This window comes from Stylophora pistillata, chromosome 5 (assembly GCF_964205215.1).
Source record: "Stylophora pistillata chromosome 5, jaStyPist1.2, whole genome shotgun sequence".
NCBI lineage: Eukaryota > Metazoa > Cnidaria > Anthozoa > Scleractinia > Pocilloporidae > Stylophora > Stylophora pistillata.
The window spans coordinates 25,055,703-25,083,294 of NC_142523.1; the positions used below are offsets into that span (position 1 = coordinate 25,055,703).

At 37.9% G+C, this 27,592-nt stretch overlaps 3 long non-coding RNA genes and 2 pseudogenes across 6 annotated transcripts; 3 read left to right on the plus strand and 2 right to left on the minus strand.

The window, feature by feature from the left end:
- Positions 1-2,641: 2,641 nt before the first annotated feature.
- On the minus strand, positions 2,642-5,299 carry LOC148730996 (uncharacterized; annotated as a pseudogene). Its single transcript, XR_016001058.1, has 3 exons — positions 5,133-5,299; positions 4,974-5,037; positions 2,642-4,114 (listed from the first exon to the last, which is right to left on the minus strand). The product of XR_016001058.1 is annotated as an uncharacterized LOC148730996 (transcript).
- A 1,065-nt stretch (positions 5,300-6,364) lies between these two features.
- Positions 6,365-16,388, plus strand: LOC148730997 (uncharacterized protein C12orf56 homolog; annotated as a pseudogene). The gene is made up of 11 exons (XR_016001975.1): positions 6,365-6,370; positions 6,540-7,371; positions 8,697-8,767; positions 9,226-9,364; positions 10,135-10,241; positions 11,523-11,620; positions 11,959-12,104; positions 12,634-12,708; positions 13,207-13,284; positions 14,957-15,135; positions 15,864-16,388. The product of XR_016001975.1 is annotated as an uncharacterized protein C12orf56 homolog (transcript).
- A 2,262-nt stretch (positions 16,389-18,650) lies between these two features.
- On the minus strand, positions 18,651-20,524 carry LOC148730998 (uncharacterized). Of its 2 annotated transcripts, none has more exons than XR_016001081.1 (3): positions 20,278-20,524; positions 19,566-19,604; positions 18,651-18,796 (listed from the first exon to the last, which is right to left on the minus strand). It is a non-coding gene; the product is annotated as an uncharacterized LOC148730998 (long non-coding RNA). The 2 variants fall into 2 exon arrangements; XR_016001082.1 differs by having other exon boundaries at positions 19,562-19,604.
- LOC148730999 (uncharacterized) lies at positions 20,518-22,025 on the plus strand. Its single transcript, XR_016001077.1, has 2 exons — positions 20,518-20,643; positions 21,024-22,025. It is a non-coding gene; the product is annotated as an uncharacterized LOC148730999 (long non-coding RNA).
- Positions 22,026-25,575: 3,550 nt separating this feature from the next.
- On the plus strand, positions 25,576-27,360 carry LOC148731000 (uncharacterized). The gene is made up of 2 exons (XR_016001086.1): positions 25,576-25,890; positions 26,020-27,360. It is a non-coding gene; the product is annotated as an uncharacterized LOC148731000 (long non-coding RNA).
- Positions 27,361-27,592: the final 232 nt, after the last annotated feature.

Genomic DNA, 27,592 nt, shown 5'->3' on the forward strand with positions numbered 1-27,592 from the left:
AAGGGAGTGTCTTTAGTCTGGTCCTTTAACTCATTTTCATTTTAGTGTAGAGGTCCCCGCTTTTCATTAAAAAGCCTGCGGTGTGGTAAGGCTGGATTGGAGGTGACATCAGGGAGAGGCGTATGGGTAGCGGACCAGAAAATAGCGTTTTTGTTCTAGAATTTTGGAAAGGGTTTGGGATTAACCAGATGTAAAGAAATAGATATAATATTCCCCAACCCAAACAAAAAAATCCAATCAAATCAGCATTTCTGGTTCAGAAACACCGAGGGGGAGGGGGGGGAGGTAATCCTCTGATAATAATACCCTGATACCCTGGGTGCTCTGTGACGCTATTAATACTTCGATTTCGATGTGTAAAGACCCCATGTAAAGCATTTTATCTTATCTATTCAAACGACTGATCATTCAAACAAGCGGCCAGTGTGAGTCTTGGAAAAATCTCTGAGCGGTTTGTAGCCGCGGCCATCATTCTGAAATACTGCATACGGTTCAGTGCATAAAGCCAGCGACCGGCCGGTAGTTTCCCGCGTACACAAGGCTTGGCAAGTGTGCTTTTACTAGCACTCTAAATCTGATTTTTTTCATCAGGCACTTTTATTAACCTATTATTGTGTATTCAAATATAATTTGAGTCCAGAATGTCTCCACCAGAGTCAGTGGCATGTTTAACCAGATGTCAACAGATCACGATCATAGTCCCCATTTGTCATTCGCCCGTTGTCGCGAGCGAAATGCCGATACAAAATTTCTGTTTCGCATAGCTAGACGTACGTAACTTCACACAGATTTTATCATCTCTATATACTTCTACACAAATAAAATTTATGGAAATGGAGTAATTTTGAGCAGAGACATGGCCGTCTGCGAGATATTTTAAGCGATTTTCGCTAGAAATTTGAATCATGAAAATTCTCGAATTTTTAAGGTTTTCCTGAAATATTATTATTTTAGAACCTAGTCATCGCATCCTTTTCAAATTTAGTTGACTCCAATGAGTATACTATTGATCTGAAATTGGCAAAGATTCTTAATTATATCAGGACCCACTAGTCTCTGAGCAGTTTTTAAACTTCATGGACGAGTTTACCATGATTTTAGTTAAAATTGTGTCATTTCACTCGAACCACTGTATCTCGTGAACTGTTCGGAGTTTGGAAAACATATTTGGCAGGTTTTTAACTTAGACTAAAACCAGTATGTACATAAAACAGTATGAAATTCTGGAGGGTACCATGTAGACTCAAATTTTGATATTGCTTGGATCTCACGTGGACACGTTCCCAAGATGAAAATGCCTTAGAAGCCGCGTGACATCGAGGCGGTTAAAATCGCCGGCTAAAATAAGCGCACAGTTGGGGTAAATAGATTCATCCCGGGCCAGAGAGTTAAAAAAATGCTCACGGATGTTGATATCTGCTCCAGGGAATGATTTACTACAGCTACTGTAAGACAAGAGAATCCTCCGCTTTGAGGCGTCATTTTCTTTGCCGATTTTCTTTTACAGAACAACCTCCAAAAACTTGGTACACCCAACAAAATTTCAAAAATTAATTTTCTCCTTAAAACCTCTGGAAATAGGAAAATGCCTTCGAAAACAGAGTTCCTCGGTTTTAAAAGGCAGCCTTCATTATTATTTTCCGGTTCCCTAAATTTTAGACCTAGGACACTTGAGCCCGCGTTGTTCACCGCATACCCTCTGACGTGAGCATTTTATTATTCAGCTCTGTCGCGTTCAACCGAAGTCATCCTCTTCTCTTTTGGTTTTATTTTATTTCAGTATGCGTGGAGAGCTGCTGAAATATCGAAAAAATGTCCATTTCTCGTCTTCTTTGGAGCAACCGAGGGAAACTTCATGGAGAAATACAGCGTCGCGCCATCGTGATAACGTACACGTTCATGACAAATGACCGGTGCAGATGAGATAGTAGGGACATTAAGCATCGATGACTTTGGGTGTCACGGACGTTCGATCGTTCGCAGGAGGGGGAATCTGGGAACGACGTTGTCGCCAACAGAGTTCGTGACATGACTGCGTTAAGCAAAACAATTACGCTAATTTACAGACGTTGTTGGTCGACCGTGAAATGTAAACACATCGTAGGCGTGCTCTCGATCTTGACGATGTCCAGTTTAAAGAAAGCTCGAGAAATGCTTTCTCTAGCATGGAGTCATCATTTTATTTCCGAAGAATTTTTATTGTATGACGCTAGTTTCTCCAAAAATCCATCATTTCCTCACGCCGACTACGATCGTTTTGATCTCGATTCTATGGACGAAGCAGAGTGTTTTCAGGAGTTTCGAGTGAGAAAAATGGACATTGTTAGACTTGCTGATGCCCTTGGATTACCTGCGAGTCTGTGTTGCCACCAACGAACTCAGGCCAACCGCATAGAGGGACTGTTGCTAAAAAGATTTGCATACCCATGTCGTTTGGGTGACATGATCCACAGATTTGGACGAAGTGAATTGCTAATAACAGGACAGACAAATAAAAAACAAATATCAATTTGTTTTTTATGTACTTATGTTTTAAAAATAACATGACAACTGTGGGGAATCTGTTTGTCTAATCACTTAATCTTCTGTACCAAAATAAAAATAAGGGCTTGTGTTATAAATGCTCATTACACTGTATGGCAAAGTTCATAGAGTTTTTAATCAAAATTTTGTTTCAAAGTAATGTGCCCAGTTTTATATTATAGCAAGTCATGTAAATTTTAAAGTTCTATACATGGCATTAATTTCTCATCAGTAATATACCTTTTGAGGATAAGTAATTACAATGTATATGCTGGTATGAATAAATTGTGTCATCAACAAATTATATAAAATGTAATACAGAAAGCATGAAGACATCACAAGCAATAAAAAATATGTTAAGCATAAAAAATATGTAAGCAGTCAATTTCATCACACTAACAGACTCCACCTGAGGTAGATGGTGATTCTTTTGATCAAGAAGTTAATATGTACTGGTCCGTTGCTTTGGTTGGGGCCGATACAATCATAGTTTAAAAAAAATGTTTTAAAAGAGTAGCTCAAAAGATATCCAACAATATTACAAAAATAAAGGCATAAAATATATGTTTCATGGTATAATATTGTAAATCTTCAAATAAGTGGTGATCAGGGTACTTATTCAAATTTTGAGTTAAAACAGTAGGGTGCTTATTCAAGAGGGATCCTTTTCAGTTCACTTTAAACATGTTCGCAAGCTGAACTGAAAGCAAGTATTAATGTTCAAATCTGGGCCAGGGAAGGGGGCAGGGTGCTTATTTCAAATTTTCGTGGATAGGAGAGTGCTCATATTTGAGGATTTACACTTCTTTTTCCAATTTTTCTTTTCTAATATTTCCATAAGCATCTTATACTGCTGTTGTTGCTGTTGAGCCATGTAGGTTTGCATTTGTAGCAACTGCTGCTGTTGTTGTTACTGGAACTGTTGTTGTTGTTGTAGTTGTTGTTGCTGCTGCTGCTGTTGTAACAGCAGTTGCATCAGGCTGTTATGCTGCTAGTCAAGCAATTGCTGCCTCTCAGTCTCTTTCTCCAACTGCACAGATCTTATTTCTATATCTCTCTCTTTTACCCTGTTCTCCTCAGTTGCCTGCTCCCTCAAATAGGCCACCATTTCAGTTCCATTGGATTGCCTCTTTATGGCCTTGTTTTGATTTTCACCATCCCCATCTGAAAGTGACCATTTGAAAGTGACCACTCCATGGCTTTGAGCCTGATATCCTTAGCTTGCTCTTGTTCTTTCTGATATTTCTCTCTTGTGTTTTCATCCTCCTCGTCTCTTGACTTATCACAGGCCTCAGCACTCTCTATGATTTCTTTGAGTAGTCTGTCCAGCTTGGTTGGCTCAGGACTGATGCTACTGGCTTTTAACTATTGTGAAGTCTTTTTTTTTTTTAATTTTTCCACCAGGACCATATAATGATCTCTTACAGACCTCTTGTTAACTTTAAACTCTGCTATTTTGTTGAGAATGTTGGCAATTTTCTCCCATGCCTGTGCTCTGCCCACAGTCGTCTCTTTAGCCCTGTATGGCTCAGCCTGCAAGACTTCATGGCACAGGAGAATGTCTTTCTGTTCACTCCATTGCATTTTACCACTGTTTTAAACAATGCATGAAATTTCAGCCTTTAAAAGATAACTTATACAAGTATCCAGTTAGCTTACATGAAGATCATGCCCAGTTGATCTGATATGATTAAAAAATGCAGTGTTAAACTTCTCTGTAGCATATGTAAATATAAGTCTCCCCAATTATAGATTACAACCAGATTACTTCCAGTTTTCGAACGTACACCCTATTTTTGGTAAAAATTTATATTTTTCATTCCCAAGCTGAAAATCCTTCGTTTCCCAGCGATTTTAGGCTAATTTAAATGTTCTATACAGAGGATAGTAGTACGTCAGTAAAGTAATTAATATGAATTCTACCAGTCAGCCAACAAATGGCATGGCCAGTATATAATCACCACAGTTGCAAACTGTCTTGAATTCTCCCAACCAACCTCGTGTTTAGATGAGGCTATATAAACACGGAAAAAGTGCTCTATTACTTAAGCTTAAATAATATGCTTTACGTGTAAGAGTAAGTTTAATAGCTGCAACACACATTTTATTTTCAAACCAGTTTGGGCGGTATCACGGATACCTATATTCTTTAATTTCCGTCAATCTCAGATAGTCCTTTAAGAAAGATTACTAGAGAAAAAAGTGCGTACATTCGTATAGCTAGATGTCGCACTTTGAGCCGGGCCGGGCAAAAAAGATAAACAAAATAGGAACTGCCGACTGCTTGTTGCACAAAACTAACGGACGACTTTTGATATTTATCTGTTGTAGCGAAGTTAACTTTAACCTAAGGTTAAGAATTTTTTTTCTCAAAGTACGCATTACGCTAAGCTACTTGCAAGACTTCAGAGATTTTCGTCCAAAAAAAATTAAGCTGCATGACAACTAACCTCGAAGATCTGCTTCGACCAGCGTAATTTCCTCCTTCACCGGGAACTTGCAAGCTTGACATGACTACAAGTACAACAGCCGAGAAAATTTAATGTGGTCATCGGAGTGAATGACATCAAATCATCTTCGAAGTACGGCAATTTTAATCTCAAATCCACCTGTACTTCTGCGTTTTCTCCAGGACGTCAAATTAAGTGATCTTGCGTTGTCGACGTGACCTTTCATCAGGGACGGACGGTGTATCCATAGCAACGGCTAACGACAGCTGAAAAATCACTTCCGGCGAACGTCCGTGACACCCAAAGTCATCGATGCTTAAGGTCCCTAGTTTCGTGTAGATCAGCCAGTGTATCTACAGAGGATGTCAGATTGCTCAAATTCCCGTGAAATAAGGTGCAGCACTCGGAATCTGGATGGTATGCACACGATTTCAACACGATATGTTTGCAGTTACGTCAAGCAGCCCTCCAGAAAGGCTGATCAATTTTTTCAAAAGATGACAACCAGAGGTGAGATTTCTCTTCGGGATATTGCTCATAAGATAACATTCTTTCCAAGCCTTGCACGCTTCATTTGCCTGAGACGTTTGTTGTTTAGAACTTAACATCAGATGCGAACATAGCCAAACTATGCAATATCTGATTTTTGAGCTTCGTTCGCGAACTGCCCCTATGAAAAGGAAAAGTAGAGGCCGGCCCGCAGAGATTTTTACATATTTAGAAACTAGAATAATTTTATGACCAACTAGGTGGGTAGTTTCGGTTTCAGAATGGGTTTACTTTTGGAGAAATTCAGATAAAAAATGACCGAAACTGTACCGAGATGAATAATCTATTGGTGTGTTCACATTCACTCTCTGGGTAAATTGAATGTATCAAAGTGAAGATAAATGATGTCGCTATATATGGTAGAAGTACCAATCTGTAATGTTGTATTTAGCTTGAGATACAGAAATCAACACTTTACTCTTTTTTTAAATGTTTTTGCATGGGAATGAGGCCCCAGGCTTCAAACAAGCAGCCATTGTTACTGTGGCAACAAGAGTGCTTCAATCTTTAAAAAGAGCATTTTTTGTGCATTCCCCCTGAGTGCCTACATGTAACTGCGTGCAAGGTTTGAAGAGGGGTTGAAAATTTTCATTTCCCAAGATGTTTGATTCTTACAGAGACTTGTTTTTATAAGCATTTTTAATTGGAAAATTGATATCTGTAAAATGAAATAATCCATAAAAATTAATGTTCTGGTATCCAGCACTTGAAGAATCTAACTTCAGTGCTTACACTGATTTTCTTTTGGCATTTCCTATATCTGAGTAACCTGTAATACACTTTGTATTTCCTATGCAAAATCCAGCTTTGGAATCTTTTTTTGATTTAATTAATCTGTCAAGATGATTGTAAATCCCAAGAGAAAGTAAAAACAATAATTATCTTTGAATAATTGCAAGTAATGATGGACTATTCTAAATAGGTGATAAAAGAATCCTTGAAATTGTTGATCAGAAAACAGGCTATTTTAAAAAAAATTAATGATTACTCTTTAATACATGATAATTTTTCTTCTAGATTTATGATGTTGCAGAATGTCTTAGAGGAGATTTGAAGACCAAAACCCAACACATTCTGATAGTTTACAAAAATATTTTTAAGCAAATGGCATCAAGCCAATCGATAGCCATTCCACCTAGTGAAAACAATTCACCATTGAAGTTAGCTCTCCAATCATCTTCCATTCTCAGTACTTCTCCAGTTTTAAGAGTGGATACAGCACCCCAAGTGGGAGGTAACCTTAAATCTAAAACATCTATAGGACGTGTAGAAAGCCAGCCAGTCATGACGCAGCATCTCTCAGTACAGACAACCAGTCTTCATTGAAGTGCCTCAGACCCTGATCTCCGACATCTGAGGGTCAGCCAGTAATATTGGAGCTGTTTCTACATCTCCTCAGAGCAGGCGACTCCTTCCGCCACCTCCACCTGGTCATCAATCAATGATCGTGCAGTCTAGTTCAAGCGCAAGACTGAAATCGTGAAGTGTTGCTAAGCAAAGAAGAAAAAAACCGTTGGCTTCACAGTAGATGAGAACTAACAATGACTATGATGAATTAAATTGTAGCTCTAGCAGTAGTGAACTTGAAATTTCTTACCAGGATTCATCAACTAGTTTTAACAGACAAAAGTCAGTGGATTCTGCTAGTGGTCCATATGGGAGGAGTCGTTACAGAAGTGAAGGTAATGGCTCTGTAGACAGTGGGGAAGAGTTGGACTATAATTCTGATGATGGAGGCAATTATTCTGCCAACAAGAAATTCGAATTGATGGAAATGGACTTATACATCCTTTCAGAAAAAACACCAATGTATATGCATCTTAAAAGCGCCTGGAACAATTGTATTTCGGTAAGTTCTTTTTTTTTTTCCTTTTTAGTAAGCTGTGTGGGTATGCATCATGTGTGTTAACAAAGTTCTACATGCTCTATTTACTGAACTTTAACTCTTTAGACAAAAAATGGGAAAATCAATGGTGACTGGTAATTTTGTTTCGCATTTGTCCCAGATTTTGCGAACATTTCGGTAAATTCAAAGATATCTGTGATTCAATGGTACTGATTTGCTAGGCAATTGAAGGACTGGTAGTGAGCCAAAATTACTGTTGAATTCTTTAACAGTGAAAATTGAAGCTTCCAAATATACATGTAGCAAGTGATTGTTGATCATCACAGAATTGTGGGATGTGTTGGCGCAGCATCCACTTTCTACAACCTCTATAATTATTTGTCTGAAAACTTAGAGACAGTCATGAAACAGTGAAAATGGGAATCATACGGGCTTTTCCCGACATGTACATATGGAAAACAGGCTTCAGCACAGAAAGTGCCGTTATGAGCAACCAATTTAGATTATGGCAGTTTGGGCTTCTTCGCATGAAAGAGCTACACGCTGTACATTGTGTAGTCTTAGTAAACTAACCCTCATGTCTCAAGGGCTTACAATAAGTTTGAAATTTAGAGCTATAAAGATATAAGGGGCCACCAGGTTATTGTGGAGCTATGTTGTTTTGTCAGGTTATGTGCAAGACTGGGAACTAATCAGATTATATTTCCTATGTGTACACTGTTGGCATTAGAAAAATTACAGTGCATTAACCTTTCTGCACATTTTGAAAATGAACTTGATTCACACATGTAAAGCTGCTTTTGTAACAGTTTGTTTTCCATTCTTCTTAAAACTGGGTCAAAACAAATTTCTGCTGAACATATTTCAGGATCAACATTAACTTTTCAACTTATTAGCCAAGTGACAACTTAGATGTTACAACTGTTTCAGTTTCTTTACTAGCCAAACTGGCGAGTGGAAATCAAACACCACTAGCCAAAACTGAATTTCTACTAGTCTGTGGCTAGTTAGCTACCGTTGATGTTGAGCCCTGAATTTTCTTGGAGAGTCTCAGTAATAGAAGGATTTTCAACTAGGGATGTTGATAAAATGGGGTAATTAAAAACTAGCCATGTAAAGGTGTTACACTAGTCAGGTGTTTTGGTTGGCTTAACCAGCACTGTTTTTACTAGCTTCAAGTGATGAGCAGACAGGACATGTGAGTCTTGTTGTCAAAACTTAGGTCCAAAGAAAGAAATCTCTTGCACATGATACCTGTGTTGTACACTTGTAATGTAAATAATTTTTAGGGTTAATTGATTATAAATTTTGATTGCCTCTCTCTTCAGAAATCTACACTCCGTCACAGTCGAAGGAGTTCCACACCAACTTCACCCACTGGATCAAACAAAGTTGACAAGTAACTTTTACATACATTTATTTAATAACACGCTGACATTCAAAAGTTGGGGACAGAAGGTCTGTCAAATAAATGCAACTTGGTCAAACCACTAGTTGATTGTTGATTTTCCTTTTATGCAATTGATGCTGATTTATCTATTTACATGTATTTGTCGTTTAAGTTCTGTCTTTTTTTTTTTTCCATGTACAATTCTGTTCTCTTTTTCATTTAAGTACATGTAAAAACTCTCCTCAGTAAACACTTTGCTAATATTTAAAACAGGTGCATTTTTATTACTAATACAATTTGCAGCTGTATTGCCTTACCTCAGGTCACTGTCCAGTTTTAAGAGAACCCGGCTTGTGTGGAGCAAACAGCCCACAGCAAAAAAAAAAAAAATAGAAATTTAGGGCTCATGGCTACTGAATATTAGTTAGATTTCAGTCCTTAATGTTATTCTCATATTCTTTTTTCAGTTCACGGTTATTGCCCCTGTTTAATCAGCTGAAGACAGAAATCCTTCAATCGCATATCATGGAGAAGACATTTATTCTCATCCAGGAGCTTTATACAGCCGCAGAGAAGAGTTTTAACTGAAAAAAATACTTTTAGAAGGTACGGTACACTACCACTCAGATGTAAGTTAACAACACAGACACGTTTCATATGCTCAGATGCACGGTAGTCAGACATGCACATATGATTTTTTTTTTGTGCTTGCATGGACGAAAACGAATGCATGACTTTGTTGTTCTGAGCTATAAGTTTCCTATGTGTTACATTGTTGTGTAAAACAAAGAACTTTTCGGCTTGAAAAAGGAATAAATTGACAATGGAAAATTTACACGTCAGTCAAAAAAGCTATCATGCTACATGTACAAATGTCGCATCGCCGTGCAAATTTATCGAATAACGAGCAGTAGCAGTAGATTTGCTTGATCTGAGCTGTTGATAAATCGGACGGAAAGGAAAATGTTACTCATAAAAGGCATTGAAGCACTTGTACCATCAAGGGAATACTCACTAATATGCTTCCGAATTTGTTCATTGCAATCGCACTTCCTTGAATGTTTACGCACCAGACTGTAAACAATAAAGTTGACATTGAAGGTAGTCTGAATAGCAGCCCAGTGTTTTAAATTATGACTTTGCTTTCACTTGACAGTATAAGGGGGCACTGTGCTGCTCAACCATTAGAGAAGAGTATTTTGTAACATGTGCAAACTAACCCATTATATGGCTGGAATAGCATCCAGTATGGTGACGGTGGAACATAATCCTCTTCTCTGATTGGTTTTGCACCATAGTGCCCCCCATACACTACATGTTTTATGGTTTCCTATCTGGATCCTTGGCTTCAAATGTTGATTGCAGTTCAACTTAAGTCAGCAGATCTCTTTGTGTTCATGGTGGGTCAACTACAGCAATACATGCCTCAATCCCGCAGCCAATCATCGCAAAAGAAAGGAAGCAATAAGGAGGATAAGCTTGAGTAAGTGTTATTTTCATATCACCCATGTTGCTCTGTGCAACATTTTGAAAATTAGAATAATTACACTGATGATGAAAGAGATTTTTGTGCTCTGATTAGTCAGGGATTGTGATCTATCTCGTTATAATCACCTCGCACGTGACAATTATACTAAGCAGGGGTGCTACATTTCAAAATGGCTGGCTCTTGTCTGTCAATGTTACTAAGAAGGTGATGAACTCGACAAAGGAACCTTGCGAAGAGCACAAAAGATGCTACTTATAGTTTGACTTAAAACTTTTGAAAGGTGCAGTGTAGGATATGAGGATAGTGCATATTTAATCCAATAAGCCTGGGGAAACTGGTTGCGGCAAATGAAAAATGCCCCTATGAGGGCTGCATGAGATTATGCGAACAGGGGTTGGAAAAGTGAGCTGCGACTAAAACTAGAAAGATACAGGGTTCGTACGCATCTTGAAAACCCTTGAATTTCAGGAGGCCAATTTCAAGGCCTTGAAAGTACTTGAATTTTGTTTAGTGTCCTTGAAAGTCCTTGATTTTTTATTGAACAACATCGAAAAATATCTGCTTTTGTTTTGCACCATCGGTAAACCCAAAACATAGTTGTTTCTCATGGTTTTGAGGTAAAATTGTCATTACAAAAAGTCCTTGAAATTTCTAAGTAGGGTCCTGGAAAGTCCTTGAATCTTTGGCCTGAAAAAGTGTACAAACCCTGAAGATAGAAATAGAGCGACAATCATGTTGATAAAATGCTTAATGCTGAGTTGGGGTCATGCGGAACAGAAAATATTTGCTCTCCTGTAACTCAGTTCTATTAGCGGTTGAATTTCTTTTTTTTTTGGCAAATTAAATGCGCTTTGCACTGACGGTTTTTATTCTAAGAAATTGGTCAAAGAGGGCCCAGTGGACCCCTTTTTCCAACTTAAGGGGGGATACAGGGTGTCTAGTCTAGCCTGTATGGTTGAGACGGTGAGAAAACGAAGAAGACAGCAAATGAGACCATAAGATGTCAAAGAGTTCAAAGTGAGTTTTATTTCTTTGGAAATTATTTTGGGCCCTCAGCAGCTGTTTTTAATAATCTTGCTGTCACTCATACCAGTACTTTCTTTCCAAAAAAATATGGCCATTTAAAATAGCACTTATCCTGGCACAATTATTTGCTCCCAATTGGACGTAAATTTTTTGTGGTAATTTCTTTCGATTTTCTGAAATCCCGCTAATCCCCCTCTGGAACTTTGTACTTTCAGGTTTGGTTGAAATTTCTCTTTAATTCATTTGCAGCTTTGTTGTGGTGTTGTTGAAGACACTTGTATGTCTGTTTCGTGAGACAGACATTCTATCCACAGGATTGATGGTCATAAAAGCACACAAGTAAGTTGGTGATGCTGAGGCATCTTAATTATTGTAAGTGAGTACTTTACAACAACCTTTATCACATGTTTTGCTGGAAGATTCCAAGGCCCCTTCAGGTAGGCGCTTAACTCCAGTTTCCGTAGCAATATGAAGCGACGAGAGTAAAGTGTCTTGCCTAAGAACAACACAATGTTCCTGGCCATGCAGGGCTTGAACCTGGACTGAATATTCGCCGAGCTGAATCTCGCACTTTAAAACACAAACTACTGCCCGCAAGCAGGCTGGTCAAAATATTATTTGTACACAAGTCACTCTGTTAATTTTCCAGACACTGGCTCAGTTGAAGTGCTTTCTTTTTACACAGGACAAGCTATCAAGGATCTTCTCAAATGCATTGTTCTTCATCCTTTAACCACATCACAGCAAACAGTTGGTATCTCTCCAGCAGCTCAACTGTTGTTGTCAGGAGCTGACAAGAACATGTTTACAGTGGGAGATAGGGAACAAGAGGTAGGGTTATTGTTTTCAAATACATCTACAAGGGTGCACTGTTGCTACAGTCCATCCTAGTTGTATCACAAACAAAATAAGCAAGGACACAACTAACAAGTCGTAAGTCTACAAAGCTGCGCATGGCCGAGCCAACTCGGGCTCAGGCCCCATCCTATATAGTGACTCCTAACCTTTTGGGTGATGAAGTGTTAACGAAAAAAAATAAAATATAATGTGTCGCAGATGCTCTTTATCAAAAACCCAGGGACTTTTTGTGTTGTCCTCATTTATATCCTCTGCGGGCTCACTTCATGGTGATTTTCTGTATGTGGACTCCTGGGTTCTCATTAGAAGGCAGGACCTCTACATCGGCACCAGGATACTTAAGTATCAGTACCTGGTCACCTTTGCGTGGGACTTAAAGGAATCCAATTCTAGAAATAATTTCTCGCCAAGTAATTCTCATAAGGATGCCTCTATACCAAAAAATGTAATGAGACATGTGCTGTTATCAGTTATATATAATGTACTTTCTGTTTCTTTTCAGACTGATAAATTATTGAGAGAGGTTCTGGACAATGCTACTTCGCTTCTGTTTGAACTGATGTGTGCTGTGCATCAGGTTAGGTTTGAATACCATTAACTCCTGACTAACATCTGATTTCTCCTGAAACTACCTCCCCTAAATTGAACATTTAGGTGATGAGAATGAAAGAAATGATCGCTATCAAAAGGACTTCTTGATTGTCAAACAAGTTCTCCTTGCCAGTATCACAGGAGATGTATAGAGAAATGGAGAATATGAATATGGATGTTAAGGGCAGCGTCATTTATTAGGATTTTTGTTTCTTTACACGTTTCCTAAGCTCACGACAAGGAGAATTATTTTGTTAAACAGTCAAGAGCTTCTTTAGTTGGTGATCATTTCCTACATTTTCGTGACTGTAATATATGTCTCAGGGATGACATCATAAGGAGAAATCAGGTGCTAGTCACTCATTGTTAACTTTGATGCAGGGTTGACCTTGTAACTCATCCTTACATTCTTACAGTGAACAATGTTTAGTAACTGGACTGAATTTATGATAACTTTATGAGATTATGTTTCTTGTTATTTCAGGCCAACTGCTTTTCATTAGAAGACAATGTCCTAAACATTTTTTGGCTCATGAAGATTGTTGAAGCTCAAGAACAAGCAGTAAGTATTTCACTTGAGGACATCAAGTGTTTTGCTTGATCTTTCAAAAATTGCTTGTTTGAGGGGTTCAGGCTTTTTAGGTGATTTGACTGTTTAAATTCAATCTATAATTATGAGATCAAAAATTTCAAATTCACAGACAAACCTTCCTTAAATCTTTCACTCCCATGATCTCATTAGTAATTCTCATTACTGTCAGCGAAACAATTCTTATGATCTCTGATCTGAGAATTTGGTATTGGATCAACTAATGAGTGTTTTTGTGTGGCTTACACAAAGTGTAAACTGCACTATGTCGTGATCCAAGTTATTTATTTGATACCGGTAGTCTATTTGGGTTAAGGTAATTCATCGCAACACTGATATACATGAAAAATTACACTCTTGATTGGCTGAAAACAGCTAGATGCCTTTTCCATGTATCACTAGTGCAAAACTCAGTCACAAATGTAAATTAGATCACACTGGAAACCAATCAGACTTATACAGAGGAGGTTGTGCTGATTGGTGCACCCTTTAGCTGACCAAAATAAACAAAAGCCTGGATAAATTTTATATATATTGAAAAAAAATAACAAAACTGCATTCCTGAGTAAGATTTTAGCTGAAAGCAAATTTTGATAGTATGTCAAGTTGACCATTTACATGACAACGTCAAGTTCACCTATTCATTTCATGTCTCCACATAGCTTGAATTTAGGCAACACACAGGCATGAAATTACAATTTCAATAATGAGAAAAGCTTAAAAATTCTGATACTTTAAATCATGATACTATTGTGCACTAGCTTACCTGTACATTGAACCCTGTTATGTTTGTGTCCTCATATCTCTGATTACTGTTCCTGAAATCTATTATGGTGAAATTCTATCTATAATAAACTTTCTGTCAAATAAAACCACCAGGTAAAATTGTAAATCTTAAAAAAATAAAAAATATTTTAAAGTTTATACAATTGCAATTCGTTTCAAGGTGGTGAAAGGCACTTTTCCTAAACCCCTACCTGCTCTATTTGTAACGTGCAAAAAACAGTTTTCCTTCTTACGGCGGGGATTGACATTTACGGTCTATTCGTTCATACTTTGGTCAATCTGTGTCTTTAAAGGAACCGTTTCGGCTTGGTTTGCTGCCACTTGGAAAATTTGAGGAATTAACAAATTCAACGTTTCTTTTCCAACACAACACGACAATACCCAACCAACTTAAAATAAGAATACTTTACAGTATGAATCTTCTGGTCATCTAAAACTTTTAAGTCAAAACGAGACAGACTCGCCTTTTCCAATTTTTATTGTGGTTACAAACGCACATTTTCAGGCTACAGGCGAGTAAGTTGGCCAATCAGATAGCAGAACTAGTGATGGAACGCCGGTAGATTTTTACTAACATCTGTTGGTTAGTGCGTATCTTAACCCCTAAAACTTTTACAACATCAGTATGCATATACTCCAGAGTGTTCTTTCTGCATTTCTTATGGCGCTCCTTCGGTCGGCAACCATTTCCTTTATTCTCGTAACCTTGATGTTTGATTTCGCACCGACAATGTTGGAAGAAATTAGCTGCTGGTCAATCTGAATGGTGAAGGGTTAAGGGACCTTAAGAGCGACCTTAATCCGACGACAACAGCAGCGTCTCACAATCAAAGGTTGATATTCTTCGTTCTATTTTCAGAAATATTTTGTACAGAGGAGCATGGAACGTTGAACGTTATTAGTATCATGTTCTGGCCGATATCTCTCTCCCGCCGAAGCTATGCTTCTTTACCGACAACTTTACATGCTTAAGAATTTTTTGCAATATGGTACAGTGGTTGCGAATCAGATCCGAGTTGGATACGCAGAGGAATTAAGGTATGATAGTGCAGTTGACTATGAACAGTCCATCTTTTTCGATGTAGTTCGTGGCGCGAGTAAAAAAAAAAAGAAAAAAAAAAAAGATGTCAACGAGCCGAGGGGAACCCTGGTGTTTCTTTACAATCGCGCGGTGGACTTCGCCTAAAAGCCGGGACTGCTCGTAGTCATTAATACCGCTTATTTTTCTTTCGATTTCTGCTCCAGTAAGTTTTCTTCTGCTATTTTTGTTGACAAGGCATTTTTTTTTTGAGTGTTAAGAATGAATAGCAAACGATCTTTTTGTACCATTTTTCCCGCAATTGTTTTTGCAGTTGTAATATTTGATAGCTTATAGCAAGCGATTTGAGATACTCTAGAAGGTTTATCAATTACAAAGGCTTGCAGACGAGGAAAGGGGAATTATTCAGAGGTTTATCAGAGGGGACATATCGGAGTGGTAGCAATCAAGAACTTACTTCATTGTCTTAAAAAAAGTACATGAAAATTAACACTGAAAAAAATACAAGACAAAACCAAAAACAAAACAACACATATACAGGCTGTTAATTGAGTTGAAGAAGATTTGTTTTGTAACGCCCAAGCATAAATGATGAACATTTAAATTACTGTCGTAGAGTAAATGATTAGGGGCAGACGAAATGAAAGGGCAAATTAGACAGGTGAACCTTCAAATCTCTAATGAATCATTGCCATCAATATTTGTTGTTGTCTCATAAATGTTGCAGATATTACATCAGAAAGCCAGTGGTAAAGAAGAAACTTTCCACCAAGTTTCCCCTGACAAGTCCCATAACAGAACTACTGGAGAAGGTCACGGATTTAGTGTTAAAACAGCCATCACTTGGGTGACGATGGAAACATTTCTCGTTCCTTTTATCAAATCTAGTGTATAGGTATCATATTGAATTCTCTTTCCCATTGTTAGCAGTTCAAGAGGTCATTTTATTTAAGATAAGTCATTCTTAAAACAATTTTTGTATTTAAAACTGTTGAACTCTTGGAATTTTTTTGCCGAACGTTTTCCAAAATCCTGCTCGACCATGCTCCTCTATCCCAAACTTCACAGTCAGTCATAACGGGCCGTGAAACAATTGAGGACTTTGTATAAAGCGTTTTAGTCGTTTTGAATTATGTCCTCTGCGTGTAAAGTCCACAGACTTTTGCGTAGAGTTGAGCTTGAAACAAATGAGATTTGTGCGAGATACCCCAACTGGGCTAAAAAGAAATAAAACTCGCCAATTTTGAACTGACCTACAGTTGCTGTTATTGTTTCCGTTAATAATTAACTGCTTTTCCACAGCGAAAAGCTGTAAGTTTACATTACTTTATTAAACGTAGACAGCCTTGGGGGTTCGACTTCATCTCAGAAAGAGTTCATGCTTGTTACACGGCTATCAACCGTGCCTAGAAAGGTGGTGTTGTAAAGCGCCGCACTGCCTTACGGGAGGTCAAAGGTTAAAGCTCTAGACCGGACCAACACTCAGGGTCTTGAAATAACTGAGGGGAACGTGCTGCCTTTGCTGTGACATTTGCAAATGGTTAGATGTTCTTGTCTTTTCGGATTAGGACGATAAGTCCTAGGCGTCGTCTCCTACGTCTTTTGTATATTGTTTAGCAGGGGACGTCCCCCGACTAAACAGTGAAAACTGCCTTACACAGAAGCTTGTAAATTATTTGGACCAAAGCAACGATCACGAAGGCATTGTCTTCTATGCAGCCGACTCGGGAAGTTCAAGCCCTGATGCTCTTTTGCAATTGATCAGTGTTGCATCATACTGATCGGCGCACCAACTTTGTACTGATCGAGATGACGGGGGCGGTCGTATATCCGAACGATGGAAGTTTTCTTCATCGTCCAAATTGTTACCGATCTTTTGCCTTGGTTTCCAAAAATTTATGTTGATCTCTCGAGCTTCATTTGGGACGATTGGGGCGACACAGACGATCATTTAGGAAGGCCACCGTATTACGACCCGCCTTCATCATCCTAAACGCTTGCCAATTACTGATAAATGTCAAAAGACAAAATGATACAAACTTAAATCGAGACACAAAACAAAAAAACAAAAAAGAATTTAAAACTGTTGGAAATGGAATTTTTTTCTTGACGGCCGTCGGCTGAAGCAGTCTAATGATGTTACTCAACGTTATGTTATTTACATATGATGCACGATCCTCGCAGTAGATAGCGCTATTTAAGCAATAGCGAAAATCAGACCTGAAAATAATCAGGCCTGTACGGGATTCGAACCACTGACCTCTGCGATACTAGTGCAGCGCTCTAACAAGTGAGCTAACAAGCCAACTGGGAGCAGGCCGTTAAGTTGATTCGTAATAAACCCGTGAAAGTGATAAATGAGATACAATGAAATATATGAAGTTCATATATTTTGTACTGCGGTATTAGATACATATGATGCACGATCCTCGCAGTAGATAGCGCTATTTAAGCAATAGCGAAAATCAGACCTGAAAAAAATCAGGCCTGTACGGTCAGTGGTTCGAATCCCGTACAGGCCTGATTTTTTTCAGGTCTGATTTTCGCTATTGCTTAAATAGCGCTATCTACTGCGAGGATCGTGCATCATATGTATCTAATACCGCAGTACAAAATATATGAACTTCATATATTTCATTGTATCTCGTTATGTTATTTGTCACCATATGGCTGCAAGCGTCATGGGTCTCTCGCTTGATTGGCTGATTTAAAAGAATGACGATGTTATAATTCTAATTTTCTATTTATCTATAGGGTTATTGATGTTCCTTTTCTCTGGATGGTTGTTAATATTATACTATTGCATTTAGCATCATCGTCATTATCGCAATTATTATTACCATTCTCGCTTTTTTGTCCTGACGCAACGGTCCTTACCATGCGCGTTTCTATCTGTTTTCACGGGATATTATTTAGAAATATTTTATTTCAGAGGTAATTTCTAGTTTGAAATTCCTGTAACGTTTCATGATTGAAGAAACCTTCACAAGCTTTATAATGATAAGACTCCGTATTAACTCTCGATATAACTTTTTCAACGTGTTGGTTTGAGTATTACGTTAAGAATACCACAAATAATAATAAGCTAATTGCAGATCAGTCGTCGTGTTCAAAAACATTTCAGCTACCTGAGAATCTTTTTGAACCAGATCGAACGGCATATAGTCCTATTACACAAACAAGTAGCCAATTGTCCAAATATCGAAGGATGTTTGTAAAATCGACTCGCGCGTTATTACTATTTCTTTTCTACTTATATCAGTTAGATTGTAATACCTAATGATGAGTAGCCAAGGTATAAAAGTTATCGCGTCTTTTGGTTCGACATTTAATTTGAAAACTTCAATTACTGTTTTCCATTTGAAGGTTTGGATTCATCTATACTAGGGACATGACCACAACATGACATACATACCAAACCAACAAATGGGTTGTGCCTTTGCCATTGTAGTTGCAACACGCAGAGCTGACTGCATGAAATTGACAGCAACGGAATTTTACAAACACATCGATGTAAAGATAAACAGAAACATTCTTTATTTTCCTCAACATTTCTGTCATTTGGTCGTTTTCCATAAGAGTACTGTCATTTTTACAAAGTTCAAGGTATCCACTGATGTTTGCAAACGAGATTCCGAGCGCGACGCTCGATGATTTTACCTGAAAATTCCCGAGATTATTTGATGAGAGCCTATTCCTTTTAAAAGCTGTAACCAAGGGAAAGAGAGATGGGATAACTTTCAACTCCCAGAAGGAATTACTGAGAAAACTCTCCCTACACTAGGCATACATTATCCAGGAAACAAGTAATCAGAATACTCAAACTTATCTGGTAGTTATCTCAATCTAACATCAAATCATTGTGTCTACTTTACGAAGAAATATGTAGCACTTGGACGGGAGAGGTAACAATCAGGCCTTGGGAGTTAAAAGGTTTACCTTCCCCCCACCCCACTCCTGTATGTAGCACTTAGAGGGGAGAGAGAACAATCAAACCTTGGGAGTTAAAGGGTTTACCTTTCCCCCACCCACCCCTGTATGTAGCACTTAGAGGGGAGAGTTAACAATCAGACTTTGGGAGTTAAAGGGTTTACCTTCCCCCCACCCCCCTCCTGTATGTAGCACTTAGAGGGGAGAGAGAACAAGCAGACCTTGGTAGTTAAAGGGTTTAGCTTTCCCCCCACCTACCCCTGTTTGCCCATCATTTTTCCTAAGAGAAAGTCAGCTAACAGCTTATATTTGAACATTCACGCGAATTTCTTCTTGGAAAATGATAAAAATAATGAAAAAAACAAACGAAGGAAGCATTTTGCCTTTAAAAAATACATAAAAAGAAAAAGAAAAATAATAATTATAATAACAAAACAAATAATTGGAGACACTTTGCAATTCTGAAACAGAAACAAACAGTGGGTGTATACATACATACATATTTAAAAGACCTCGCAAGACTTTTTTTTCTCAGCACCTGTCGGAAGAGTGAATTAATAATTTTGTATTTTGGTTAATTTGCATCGTAAGCGTGAATATTTAATTTTTTTTGTTGGCCGCTTGATCGCAACTAAACGCTTGCCAATTACTGATAACTGTCAAAAGACAAAACGATACAAACTTACATCGAGCGACAAAAACAAGAAAAACGAAGCAAAAAGAATTAGAAACTGTTAGGAATGGAAAAAATTTTCTTGACAGCCGTCGGTTGAAACAAACGTTAACTAATGAATTTACTAAACGTTATGTTATTTGTCACCATCTCTCACTTGGTTGGCTTATTGGAAGTAATGATGATGTCATAATTCTAATTGTTGATCAGCAGAGATAACGATATGTTAAATGCCAATCAGCCGTAGTCTTTGAAAATATTAAAACTATATGAGATCTATCCATCTTTAGGTTATTATTATTCAATTTATTAGGATGTTTTTCAATATTTTATTATCACATTTATCATCATCGTCATCATCGCAACTATTACTATCATTCTCGCCTTTTTTCATCCTAATAGAACAGTATTTGCCAGGCGTGTAATTATCTATTTTCTCGGCATATACCTAAAAATATTTAGCGTCAAAGGTAATTTCTCACTCAAAGCGCCTTTAACGTTTCATGCGTAAAGGTGCTTTCACAAACTCTCTACTAACCATATGATTTCTCAGGTACTCTCGATGTAAGTAGATGTAAGTTTTCCAACGTACTGGATTGAATATTATCACAGAACAAAGTGATAATAAAATTTTAGTTCCATAAAACTGTTTATTCAGAAGTTAACTTAGTCCTCCAGACGGTTGCAAGCCCACAATGTTCGTGTCCCCTTATTGGCTCGATTCGAATTTAGGTCATCGACATAAGTGATTATTGGATTCTGAAATACGTCCTTATGCAAAGTAAACAGCACAGTCTTCCTTTTTGTTGGTTTATGTCACCACGGAAGTAATATTTATATTCAGCCACTTTCGACTTTGTTTAGCGAGAATCTATTCATTCTCAGAGAAACACCCTTGATAAAGGTAATCTTTTGTTATTTATTTTGGCTCCATCTGGAGCATTGAGAACATCGTTACTCGTGTTATAACTCGGTTGTTAACCTGCTGGTGAGGTGCCACGTATAATTAATCGTCGCCGACGATCATCATCTCTATTACTTCGATTCTGTGAAAATTTTTCCCATCGTTTTGCTCCTTTCTTTCGTTGTTAAATAACTATTTTAAGCTGATTGTTTTTAAGAGGCATTCTTTAGTATCATACAAATACTGATTCTAATTCTGACCAAGAAACAGCTTTGACAAACATAATATTAACGTTGTGTTAATACCATATCTCTGTGTATTAAGCATGTTTGGGCCAATATCTATTTTAGAGTAATTTGCTTCTGTATGCTTTATTTCAGATAAATGCTAGGAAAATGAGCGTTGCTTCTATGGTCTTCTTTAGTTTTAGATCCAAGTGGTCGACTGAAGTTGAATAATATTCGAACATTCACCTGTTTCTCCGCTTGACAAAAAAAAGGAAATAGCTGAGGCCCTTCATCTTAAATCAGTTCATTAAAAAGGAAGAAAACCAAAACTAAAAAACAACTGAAAGGAAAAGAGAGATTAAAAAAAACATAGGAATGCAAAGTTTGTAAACCACTTGGCTGCACCTCGAGTTACACCAAATTTTCTCGTATTTTCCTAACATCCCGCGCGGTCTATTACCGCGGCTCAATTTTTAGCTGGCAGCGCCCGCAGGCAGGACGAGGCGATCGTGTGTTCTGATTGGCTACCCATGCGGGCAAGATGGGGCCCGCTGAAGATTGCCCGCTTCTATAGCGTGCAAGAAATAAAGTGCGGGGAGCGGACCCACAACGCTCGTAGCCTTTGGACAATGTCGGCAACAAAGTGGAAGACTGTCAAAACAAGAAAAAAAAAAAAAATAAATAAATAAAACATAACAAAACAAAAGCAAACAAACAAAAGCAAAACACACACACACGCAGAAAAAAAAAACCCCGACCAATATATCTAGCCATCCTGTCCTATCAAGCTTAATAAATAACGCATATGAACTGTTAGAAAGTGTGCTTTATTTCCTAAATGATTTATCATTGTTCATCAAACTGTTACATCTGTTATTTTATTATTGCAAATATCAACATCATTATCAAAGAAATTATGATTGACATTATATCACATCATATTTCTGTGCTCTGTGAAACTCCATGAGAAGTCTCAATTACCGTCGTTCTGAATTGTTTTAATGAGCCGGTTGGAAGTAGTATCTGTATGAAACGTTAACCCAAGTTGAACTTGTTTATTCGGAATCTAAGTCAGGTGGCCTCAGAACACTGTGACGAAAAAGTAATATACTTAATCAAAAGGTATTTACAAATAAATAAATCTATATGCTTTAATTTTTGCAGTTTGATACGAGCCGTAATTTCTTAAATATACCTCAGTATTTTTTTATTGGCTCCACACGACATTTGTGAAAACAACATTTTAAAAAGACCAGATTGTTCTCTCCAATTTAATTACTTCCTGAAAATGGCTTCATATATCTATAGAAATCCTTTAAATAGTCCGTAAGATCTAACAATTTCTTTTTCCCCCTTATTTATCGGTGGGAATGCTTATCTTGACTTCACGACACTCAGCAGGTAATTGTAATATTTGCTCTCCTCCACCAACTCCCCCCCCTTCCTCCCAAAAAAAAAAAAGATAAATAAATTAAATAACCTTTCGAGTTTCCACATAGATTGTCATGAATGCTCAGGCTGTTCTACTGCTCATGCTGGTGGCTGTTCCCTTCACATCCGCAAGTATGTTACTGTAATATTAGGTTATGTTTAGCTATCACTTCTACCCTGATAAGTAAACGGAATATTTGCATATGAAAATTTGACCTGCTAGAGAACATGTGGCTTGTATACAAAGCACTTCGCGCTACTTTTTTTTTTGAACGCTGTGATTGGTTGGTGACTGGAGCAGTGTCTGGGGCCGGAGGAGCTTCAACAAATGCTGAATGTGGAGCTCACGGATAAATTCTTCTTCACACATAAATTCTCGCCCTTAGTTAATGAAATTATGATTTTAGCGCAAAAGTGAATAGAGTTTAGTGGTATTGTCATAAAACTATCTGATCATTCGATTAACTTTTCCTCTTTTTCATTTCTTTTACCTGCACCAATCAGCTAACAATAGGGACCTTAGGTTTATATTTATTTGTATAGTCTCCATGCATATTGCTATAGTAGCAGCATTAAACGAATGTTGTATTATGAATGCGCCTTTCACAATTGTCTTTTGGTTTACGATTGGTTTGCATGTAGCCGTGAATTTTGAAATTGAACATGATCGCGATCGTAATAGTGAAAATAAAAAAAGCTTCTTTCTCTTTTTTAGAGGAAGAATAAAAAAGAATAGGACGGAACAAAAACAAAGTCAGCCAGTGCTTGATAGGGAGATCGCATGAGAAGATAAAATGCAAAACACTAACAACAACAACATGAAATTGATAAATCTGTTTATTTATTTCAATGATATTTTAAAATTCTTTGCCTTTTGAAAGCTAAAATTTATTAATAGCATTATTAGGTCTCTTCCGTATCCCTTCTCTCTCCTCCGCGGTTTCTTTCCTTTTTGTTCTTTTTTTTTCTTTTGGAATAAACTTTTCATTTTCCTCTACAAAATACCATTAGTCGATACACTCATACTAAGGGAAATGAGAGAGCAAACCGACCTTAAAAAAAAGGACAAAAAAAAAAAAGAATTGAAGAAGTCGAGGGTCAGCGGCAACTGTTTCCTTGCAATTTAGAAGGTAGACCCGGTTCCTTCTGATCTTTTTCTGAGAGTTTCAATAAATTTCAGGGCTTTCTCAATCGACGAAAACATAATCTGACAATCTGACGGCTATATTCTGTCAGTCTAAAGCATCAAATACAAATAAGCTTAAAAGCTCACTCGAAATCGCATTATCGGGAAATCGACAGAACACAAAAAATAACAGCTTTCCAGGGAAGATAGCTTTATTAAAAAACAAATTATCCTTAAAAACAACACGCTTAATGTCAGTAAATAAAGGTAAGAAAAACTTTGACAAGAAAGAAATGCAAAAATTCTGTGCTATCAAGAGATTGTCTGCAGCTAACTCTGAAAAGAGGTCAAACGCGTCGCCATTAAGAGTACTCCGACCCATCGCGAGTGCCTTCCAGAAAAAAAAAACCCGTAAAAAAAAAAAAAAACACTCGTGGAGATCAATCTTGATCTCTGATGAAATGTAACTTCACAATGTCAGTTACAAAAGATCAGTCCCTGAAATTAAGCTGCTAACCGCCCATTCATGGGGTTTTCAATTGTGACAGTGCTTACATGAGTCGTGATGTCGCCCTTAATATTCGTTGTCTATTCTTTTATAAAAATGTACATGAAGTGTAAACGATTTGTCACAATTCGTGTTTCTTTTCATCATCTCATAGTAACTTGTGCAGTCGATCAGTTTGCTTGTGCAAATCAACAAAAGTGTATCCCTGCGTCTCGGCGCTGCGATGGGTACAGCCATTGTAGTGATGGATCAGACGAACAATGCAGTAAGTACTGTAGTTACTTTGTTTTTAAATTCTTGTATATATTTTAATATTTATTGTGGGCTGTGCTTTTTCCACCCTGAAAGTACTACAAAAAATAAAAATAATCCTGCCGACTTGCAAATAATTTTTTTTCCAAAAGAAAGAAAGAAAGAAAAAAATTGTGCACTAAGAGCCCAATTTACAAGAACATCTCCTAGTAGCGAAATAAAGCCTAGGCGCATATCATCATATGGGAAGGTAGTTTTACAGTAATGGTTGGTTATTGGTCGAATGCTGTCATATCCGTTCATCTTTAATTTGAATGAAGAGCCTCAGTAGAATGAAAAAGATTTTTGTGAGGGCGAAAGTTACCATGAAAACAAATGATATAAACTGTAACAAGCAGAATAAGATGTTTGCGATTTCATGTACGAGATGACCATTCAGTTGGCGACAAGAAACATCAAATTATACCTTGCAACATAAAATGCTCGATGTAAATTATTCTGAAAGCAGACAAATGTTATGCTGTGAATGAATACTAAGAGTTTTCTCGGGTATATTGAGTTTCTCAAGCTTTGGTATATTAATTTGAAAAAAGGCCAAATATAGAAATATAGTCATGGACCCATCAACATTGCCTTAATTGACTACATCAATTGACCGGGATAAGGCCAAAAAAACGTTCACAACGCAGGCGAAACTAAACTGCTGAGGGCAGAGCTTACGAACAAATTTTTCTTTTACATGCTAGTTTTTGTCACCCATCATGATAAACAGCATTTAAATTTCACCGCTGAAGCGTATACAGTCTTAGTGGTATTGTAATCATATAAATAGAAGATTTGATTGACTTTTCCTTTTCTTTCATGTTTTATCTGCACCAATCAGCTGGCCGTAAGTACCTAAATCTAGATCTATTTTTCTGTCATCTCCTTACGGGAAAAAAGAATCAAAATAACTGATACAAACATACATGTTTACTGATTTGATTTTTTGTCGTGGGGCAGAATATGCAAATGTGTCACTCACTCAGATGTAAACAAATCGATATGTCGACGGCAGACCAATTAATAGCGACCTTCCGAAATTATACGAGAATGCTGCCTCTATCACATTTCCGAAGTAATGCTGCGACGTTAAACTTTAACTCGGTCTTTCTTCGAAGGATTTCGATTTTAATAAAAGTACCCGTCGCGGTTAGTATATGTGTAACCGAGTCAAAGCTCTTTGAAAGACTAAAGGTGTAACTATGAATAAAGACGCTTAATGCAATCGCTTTTCCGCTATCATCTTTCGAAATCATTTGCATTATTGTGGAATATTGTTCGCCGTTCCCGGGTATATTTTGTTTTTAACAAAGCGTCCAGGCCACAATCGTTCTTAAATACAATTTCAAGCTTTCATTCTTCTCCCTGCGAGCCGTCAGTATTTCTATCGTTCTATATCGTTAAAATGAGTAACCGGTGAATTTTTTTTGAGGAAAACGAAGCGTTGTTTTCGTGACTCGCCAGCTGTTTACTTTTCTGATGGTTTTACGTCTCATCTGCTCGATGAAAAATTTTCTGTACTAAACAAGCAGGCTTCGTTGTAACAAGCAAGGCTTCTCGATCCGCCGAGTTCAGCGAAGATGTGATTATCCTTGTCATTGAGGGAATACCCCAAAAAATCAGGGAGGCGACTTCGTATGCGGTTGAAACTTTTGAAGCCGGTAAGGAAACTTTTAGTAGGACATATTTGTTTCAAAGTTACACTGCATTTGACGAATTAAAAGATACTCACCAAGAAACTGCAACAACGAATAAAAGTTAAATTCAATGAAATTGTTTTTACCGTTAAGCTTGGTCTAGAGAGAGAAAGGAATAACGGAAAGCATTGAAGAGTTTCCGGCAGAAAGACTTACTGAAGTCCTTCGCAAATTTTACGTGGGGGCACGTACAGTTAGTGGGCAACACTATTCGCGAAACTCCATGAAAGCCACTCGAGCGGGTCTTGAACGGTACCTGAGTCAAGCTCCACACGGGAAAGCATTTTCCATCATACACAACAAAGTTTTTGTTCCATCTAAAGAGGCTTTAGATTACCACTAAAAAGTTTGGCGAAGACGGGGGCGTTGTCATCTACAAAACACAAGTAAGCCTTAGTGCGGGAAGATGTGGAGCAGTTGTTTACGGCGAAGCAGTTAGGAAACGACAATTCTAAATATCTAGTTCAGACTGCTTGGTTCTATCTGATGCTCTAATTTGGCAGGCGAGGCCGGGAAACCAGAGAAACGTGGTAAAGGAAGAAATTGTTTTCAAAAAAACCACAAACGGCCTGGAATATATTGCCCTTCGAGAGCGAGCGACAAAAAATCATCCTGGCGGCTTCCGTGACAACGTAGATAATTCGCAAGCCATAATGTATAAGAGACCAGACAATACGGAGAGGCGTACAGTCAGATGTAAAAAAAGTATTTGCAGAAGCGAAACCCCAGCTGCTCACCTTATGTTTCTTGAAAAAACAGCACCGGCGAATTTAATGAAAGCGACGCGGTGCGGTACTGCAATGTCCCTTTAGGGAAAAATACCTTGCAAGATTTACTCGGCTGCATGAGTGAGAAAGCTAGTCTGTCTACTCACTTCACATCGCACTGTATTCGGGCGACATCAGTAACCATCCTCAAAGTAGCCGACCTGGAGAATTCGAGAGCAAGAAATGTTACTGGCCACAAAAGTGATGCCTCAATCGGTTCGTACCGCGAAAGACTGACCATTCAACAAGTGCAGTCCTCAGCCATAGTCAGCAATTTTGTGGCCCCAGTGACAGCGAGCCAAGCTGTTGCAACCGGCGCTCAGAGTCACCGCTCAGTCACTAAGTCCTCTTGGAACACTGCAGCAAGATCAGAGCTAGGACGAAACTCGCTGCATTAATCCACAGTCCAATGTTGGCGTTCACCAAACCAGCGCGGCCCAGAACTTTCCATCGCGTTCTATTAAAAACTGTACTTTCAACTTGTACGGACAGTCTGCCTAAAAGGACGTCTGAAAAGTAGTCTTCTAAAGCCTTTTGTAAAACATTCTTTGCCAAAGCTCTGATTTTAGGTCGTCATTTTTTTTTTTTTAATACATGGTTTGACGGCCGCGAAGTTAGCTAAAAGCTTCGGTTCTCGGGTAAATATATTTCGGGGGGGAGGGGGGGGGCAACTATCAGCCGATAGTTCCTCGACAAACACTCTACTGTTTAAATAGTGCAAATAATCATGTAAGTGACTGCTAAAAGGCGATTGCGTGATATTCGGTGAGTTGTAGGATGACATATGTTACCATGTATCAGAAGAAAAAACAGTTTTCAAAATTTCCAGTCTGCATTCTGTACCCAATCTGTGGTCTGCAGTCTGTATTTTGTACCAATTCTGCATTTCGTACCCGGTT